The sequence below is a fragment of the Peromyscus eremicus genome, chromosome 15, assembly GCF_949786415.1.
Source record: "Peromyscus eremicus chromosome 15, PerEre_H2_v1, whole genome shotgun sequence".
In the NCBI taxonomy this organism is placed as follows: Eukaryota; Metazoa; Chordata; class Mammalia; order Rodentia; family Cricetidae; genus Peromyscus; species Peromyscus eremicus.
Window position 1 is genome coordinate 22,981,760 of NC_081431.1, and position 7,943 is coordinate 22,989,702.

Below are 7,943 nucleotides of genomic sequence, written 5' to 3' on the forward strand. Positions count from 1 at the left end.
TTAACAAAAGGTTAAAACTCTCTGAGACTTGTGAATTGTTTACTCTGGGAGTCTAATGAGCTTCACTTACCCTCTCAAGGAGGGAATGTTTTGACTCAGAGGAAATTATTGCACAACACATATCCTGTACACAAATCAATTTCTAATGAATTGAAGACCCCAAATTAAACCCAGAAATGCAAACTGCTGAGGGAATATGCTCTGGGATACAGGTACAGGACTAAAATCTGAATAGAACCTCAGAAGCACAGAAATTAGCCCCAAGAATTAAGTGGGATGGCATCAAATCAAAGAGCTTTTGCACAGCAACAGAAATGTCAACAGTATGAATACCCTACAGATCAGGAGAAAATCTGCCATCTACACTTCAGGGGAAGAAGGGTGGATATCTAGAATGTACAAAAGTACTTCAGAAATCAAACAATGAAACCAATACCTTGCCTCTCAATAAATGTGCAAATGAACTAACCTAACAGTTCTCAAAAGAAGTGTAAATGGCCAATAAATATTTTGAGGAGTGTTCAATATCTTTAGCCATTAGAGAAATGCAAATAACTTCTTTGAGGATGCCTCTCACTCTAGTCAGAAGGCGGTCATCATGAAAACCAATACTAAAAAGTGCTGGTGAGCGTGTGAGGAAAGAGGGGTGCTTGTTGACCGTTGGTGGGACTCTAAGTGGTGCAACCACTATGGAAATTTGTGTGAGTATTTCTCAAAAATCAACAAATAGGACTAGCAGATGACCCAGCATACCACTCCTGTCCACACACCCAAAAAACTCAGTGTTCTTCTGTAGAGACATACACATCCATGTTTACTGATGCTCTATTTACAGTAGCAGGGAAATGGAATTAGCCTAGTTCTCCATCAACTGATGAATGACTAATGAAAATGTAGTGTACATATGGAACTTATTCAGAGATAAAGAAAAAATGCAAGGAAACGGATGGAACTGGAGAATAGTATCACATGAGGTAACAGACTCAGAAAGACAAACATAACATGCTCTTTCTTAATCTAACTTCTGACGATTAAATCTATGCAGTTACATGGGAGAGTGAAGAGAAGGCAGGAGGCTAGTGCCTGTGAGATGAGAAAAAAGCTTTGAGGACTGGGCTGTGGAGGACAGCAGAACACACAAGATACAAAAGAGGAACACTGAAGGAGGAAGGATGCAGCAGAGAAAGGGGGCAACCAAGGGTCACGGGGGGGAGAGGAGTAGATAACTGCATCTCACTGATGTGCATATTTTTCTTGCCATTATTTCCTCAGTGCTGTGTTCACAACATTTCCATTGTATTAGCTATTACAAACAAAATTCAAAAACTTCAATACAATTTTTTGGTAGATTCCTGCTGGGAATTCCTTTGCTCACAAAAGAGCAGGCAATGAACAGTCCAAAAGAGACAATTATTACTTATTGCATGCACAGGTTCATTTCCAGAACTACAGGAAATAATTTCACATGAGAAACAGCTGAAGACTTTGGGGCTGACTTCAGTTCTACCTGAAGATCCCTTACTCACAACTGTAATCATCTCACAGCAGACAGTAGAGTTCTAACAGTAAAAGATGGGCCTCTGACATGAATGCTATTATGGGAATTTCTCATTGTGAGGTTGAATTGTGGATATTTCAAAATAAAAATGAAAAAAAAAATTCTGCTACTTTCTTTGTGAAATCCTCTCAAGCATCCAATGACGTTTGGGACTATTTATCTAAGAGATGATGTTTTTCTAGAATAAAAGCAGCTGCAGCATGTGATATAGCATGATAAATATAAGTGTGTGTGTGTGTGTGTGTGTGTGTGTGTGTGTGTGTGTGTGTGTGTGTGCGCAAAAGTTTTGATGTTAGCTTTTAAGCTGAACTGAAGGAACTACTCACTGGACTAAACAGTGAGAATCTCCCTTAAAGAAGAACAATAAAAGCATTGAAAAATTAGTATATTGCCCCCTACCTCTACATCTCCTCCCCCTTATGACCTTGTTATACAGCCAGGTGGTCCAGAACTTGTAATCTTTCTGCCTCTACCTCCCCAGTGCTGGGTTCACAGGTGTATCACTATATCTGGCTCCCTTACCTTACTTTCTAGTTTCATTCTTCTCCAACGGGGATCCAGAGTCTTCATCCCCATGTTGTGAACTCTGTTGGTCAGTTCTCCATTGTAATCATTTGAATAAGAATGGCCCCCATAGGCTCTATATTTGAATGCTTAGACACCAGGGAGTGGAACTCTTCAATAGGATTGGAAGGACTGGGAGGTGTGGCCCTGTTGGAGGAAGTGTGTCACTTGGGGTAGGCTTTGAGGTTTTAAAAACCCATTCCAGTCTCCCGTGTCTACCCCCACCCCCAACCTGTGGATCAGGATGTAGCTCTCAAATACTTCTCTAACACCATGCCAGCTGTCTTAGAGTTTATATTGCTGTGAAGAGACATTATGACCACAGCAATTCTTATAAAGGAAAACATTTAACTGGGGGTGACTCACAGCTTCAGAGGGTCAGTCTATTATTGTCATAGCAAAACACATGTCAGCATACAAGCAGACATAGTGCTGGAGAAGGAGCTGAGAGTTCTACATCTTGATCCATAGGCAGCAGAAGGAGACTGTGTGTTATGCTGGGTGTAGCTTGAGCATAGGAGACCTTAAAGCTTGTCTCTACAGTGACATATTTCCTCCAAGGCCACACCTACTTCAACAAGGTCATACCTCCTAATAGTATCATTCCCTGTGGGCCAAGCATTCAAACACACGAGTCTATGGGGGCCATTTCCATTTAAACAACCACACCTGCCATGCCTGCCACCATGTTCTCTGCCATGATGATAATGGATTAAACCTCTGAAACTATAAGCAAGAAGACCCCAATTAAATGCTTTCTTTTATAAGAGTTGGCCATGGTGTCTATTCACAGCAACAGGACAGTGACTAACACATCCACTGAGAGAAATAAAACACTAGTATATGCTTGTGATTAAAGGGGACACCAAATTCACGGACATTATTTGATGTTTTGAAGTGATGATATATTGGGTGAAATACCAGGTTTTGTTATAATGGCAAACTGATTTTAATAGTTTTATTAAAATATTTTTAAAAATGATTTCTAGGAGCTAGAGAGATGGTTCAGCAGTTAAGAGTATGTATTGCTCTTGAAGAGGACCCAAGTTCAGTCTAACAGCCAATCCGACAGCTCACAACCACTTGTAACTTCAGATACAGGGCATTTGATGCAGCTCAGCAGACAATATCTTTGTGTGCATAAACTCAAACACAGAACTGTACATATGCACATAATTACAAATGAAATAAATCTTAAAAATTCTTTCTAAAAACAAACCTAAGACATTGTGTGTGTGTGTGTGTGTGTGTGTGTGTTACACATGTTTGTGTGTACGCAATGTAGGTGTGGGTGTGTACATGTCCAACATGCATGGAAGTCAGAGGACGACTTTGAGTGTTGGTCCTCAGGAGCCTTCACCTTTGACCTCAAACTTTACTGTGTCACCCAGACTAACTGGCCCATGAACTTCCAGTGACCATCTGTCTCTGCCTTCTGTCTCCCCATTGCTGAGGTTAAAGGTGGGTGCCACCTCTTCCAGCTTTCCATGTGGTTTCTGGGGATCCAAACTCAGGTCCTCATGTGTTTTCCTGAGCTCTCTGCCAAGCTCAACATCTGCTTTTACTGAGGTAAAATAAGATAAACATTATATTTATTACTGTTTATATATTATGTTACATTTAGACAACTGGATATCTGGGCCCCAAATATGATAATTTCTCGTGCATGGTCACAGAGTTTCACTAGTTTTCTACTTTTAGCATCTTTAGTATCTTGTTATTGCAGTTTATTCTAAATAACATATATTTTTTATTTTATTTTAGTTAATTCTCTTATAAATTAATTGCCTATAGGCTTTTTCAAGTTCACCTTTTATGGTACTTAAAATCATTAGAATAATTAAGTGACTCCTCTTGATGTTTTTCTCTGCGACAGTAATCTCTCTGTAAGTGTTGAGGGACCATGAAACTCTGAAAACAAAAACAAAACAAAACAACAACAACAACAACAACAACAAATAACAAAATGTCTGCTGAGTAGAAGATGCTTTCTGTCCTATTCTGGTTTCTCCTACAGTGTTGTTGTTATAACGAGCTATCATAAACTGAGTGACTTCTATTGGTCACAGTTTTCAAGGCCAGAAAATTGAAGAAGGTGGTTCTGGCTGATTCAGGGTCTGGTGAAAGCCTTCTTCCTCATAAAATGTTCCTTTTGCTGTGAAAGAATAATGGCAGAAGAGAAGAGGCAGCGCTCCTACACACACACACACACACACACGCACGCACGCACGCACGCACGCACGCATGCACGCACACACACACAGACACACACACAGACACACACACAGACAGACAGACACACACACTTATTTTATTTTATTTTACTTTAATTTGTATATAGGTGTTTTTATCTGAATATATGTCTATGCACCACATTTTTGTATGGTGTCAATGGAGGTCAAAAAAAAGAGTGTCAGATCCAATGAAAGTAGTTACAGATGGCTGTTTGCTGGAAATGCAGCCTGGTGTTCTGGAAGAGCACCAGCCAGTTAACCACTTAACCATCTCTCCAGCCCCTCCAGGCTATCTATTAAAAGGGCATAAATCTTGACCCACCTTGCTGCCAGGCCCCTTCCCCCAACTCTGGCAGACTCCTGCTGCTCAGGTGGAGGCTGCAGAAGAACAGGGGAGTGACTGGCCTGCCAGCTGAACTGCCACACTCCCTAGATTCAGTTCCCCCAAACCCATCCCACTTCCCCCACCCACATCCTGCCCTACTGCTGTCCCCTCCCACTGTCGTACACTTACCCTGACCCCAGTCTTGGCAGACATACACTGCCCAGGAGCAGGCCACACCAATCAGAGCTGATGCAAGCCATGACAGTTTGAAACAGGTGCAGGGCAAGCAAGCCAGAAAAACAGATGAACTCAAGGGGAGACTCTCTGCTGGCACAGAGACCATACCTGTCACCAGAGTCACAGATAGGCAGCCCACCAGCAGACCTCCTCCACTCCCTCAGTGACTCAGTCCTCACTCCCTTCTTCAGTACTGTATTCTACCCCCAACTTGGGCAGAAACTCCCTGCTGTCACAGAAGCTAGCCCCCAGAAGTCTAGCCGCAAACTTCGACAGAGACTCTCTACTGCATCAGAGGTCACGCCAGTCTCCAGAAATCCAGGCCATAACAAAACAAAACAACAAAAACAAACAAACAAACAAAAAACAGAAGACCAAAGAGGAAACAGAAACCAAGGAACAAAACACTCATACAGAAGTCAGCACCTAGACTTATAATCATCCCAAATCCAGATGTCTAAATGCCAGTGTAAGAACACAATTGACAATTAGCCAGGGCAATATGGCTATATTGAGGATATATAAAAATAACCATCACTAGAGCCCAGCTATCCTATGACAACAAGACCTGAATATTCCAATGCAGCTGAAACACAAGAAAATGACCATAAAACCAACTATACGAAGATGATAGAGGTCCTTAAAGAGGAAATGTAAAAAAAAAAATCCCTTAAAGAAATTGAGAAAAAGACAAAAAAAATTGAAGGAAATTAATGAATCCCTTAAAGAATGCCAAGAAAAAAAGGAAACAGATGAAGGAAACTGTTGAAGACCTGAAAATTGAAATAGAAGCAATAAAGAAAATACAAACTGATGGAATTCTGGAGATAGAAAATCTAGGTAAGCAAACAGGAACTACAGACACAAGCATTACCAACAGAATAGAAGAGATGGCAGAGAGACTCTCAGGTGTTGAAGATATGATAGAAGAACTAGATTCACTGGTCAAAGAAAACGCTAAATCTAAAAAATTACTAACATAAAACATCCAGGAAATCTGGGACACCATGAAAAGACCTAACCTAAGAATAACAGGAATAGAAGACAGAGAAGAATCTAGGCTCAAAAACCCAGAAAATATATTTAACAAAATCATAGAAGAAAAATTTTCTAACCTGAAGAAGGACATGCCTATAAAGGTGCAAGAAGCTTACAGGACATCCAAGTAGATTGGACCAGAAAGAAAGTCCCCCTGCCACATAATGGTCAAAACACTAAACATACAGATCAAAGCAAGAATGTTAATAACTGCAAGGAGAAAAGGCCAAGTACTGTATAAAGGTAGACCTATTAGAATTACAGTTGACTTCTCAATGGAGACTCTAAAAGACTCTTGCAGACTCTAAGAGACCATGGATGCCATCCCAAACTACTATACCCAGCAAAACTTTCAATCAACATAAATGGAGAAAACAAGATATTTCATGACAAAATGAAATTTAACTAATATCTGTCCACAAATCCAGTCATATGCAAGGTACTAAAAGGAAAACTCCAATCCCAAAAGGTCAACTACATCCATGAAAACATGGGCAATAAATAAACTCAAACCAGCAAAACCCAAATTAGGGAAACACACACACACAAACATACAGACACAGATATACACAGACACACATACATATGCAAACACACACATACACTATCACCACCACCACTACCACCATCATCACCACCAAAATAACAAGAATTAACAGTCATTAGCCATTGCTATCTCTCAATATCATGGACTCAGTTCCCCAATAAAAAGACACAGGCTAACTAGCAGAATGGATTAAAAAACAAAATCTATCCTTCTGCTGCATACGAGAAACACTTCAACATCAAAGATAGACATTACTACAGAGTAAAGGGCTGGAAAAAGATTTCCAAGCAAATGGACCCAAGAAGCAAGCTGGTGTAGTGATTCTAATAGCTAACAAAATAGACTTAACCAAAATTAATCAAAAGAGATGGAGAAGGACATTTTATATTCATCAAAGGAAAAATCCACCAAGATGATATTTCAGTTCTTTTCAAGGGCACCCATATTTGTAAAAGAAACATTACTAGAGTTTAAACCACACATCAAACATCACACATTAGTAGTGGGAAACTTTAGTGGTGAGACTCTGCCATGGACAAGTCATCCAGACAACAACTAAACAGAAATGCTGGAGCTAACAGATCTTATGAATCAAATGGTACCTAACAGATATCTATAGAACATTTCACCCAAGCACAAAAGAACATATCTTCTTCTCAGCACCTCACAGAACATTCTCCAAAATTGACCACATACTGGATCATAAAGCAAGTCTCAACAGATACAAGAAAATTGAAATAACTCCCTGTATCCTATCAGACTACCAAGAATTAAAGCTGGATTTCAATAACAATAGAAACAACAGAAAGTCTACAAACTCATGGAAACTGAACAACTCCCTACTGAATGACTACTGGGTCAAGGCAGAAATAAGAAAGAAATTAAAGACTTCCTAGAATTCAATGAAAATGAATGCACACCATACCCCAAATTTATGGGACACAATGAACGTGGTGCTAAGAGGAAATTTCATATCACTAAGTGCCTTCATAAAGAAATTGGAAAGATCTCATACTAATAACAACAGCACACCTGAAGGGTCTAAAACACAAAGAAGCAAACACATACAAGAGGAGTAGAGGGCAAGAAATTTAATCAAATTAAGAGCTGAAATCAATAAAATAGAAACCAAGAGAACAATACAAGGAATCAATGAAACAAAGAGTTGGATCTTTGAGAAAATTACCAAGCTAGACAAACCCTTATGCAAACTACCTAAAAGACACACAGAGAGTATTCAGATTACCAAAATAAAAAATGAGAAGGGGGACATAGCAACAGACACTGAGAAAATCCAAAGAATCATTAGATCATACTTCAAAAACCTGTACTTCACAAAATTGGAAAATTTAAAACAAATGAATAATTTTCTTAATAAATACTACTTGCCAAAGTTAAATCAAGATCAGACAGACAACTTATATAGACCTATAACTTCTA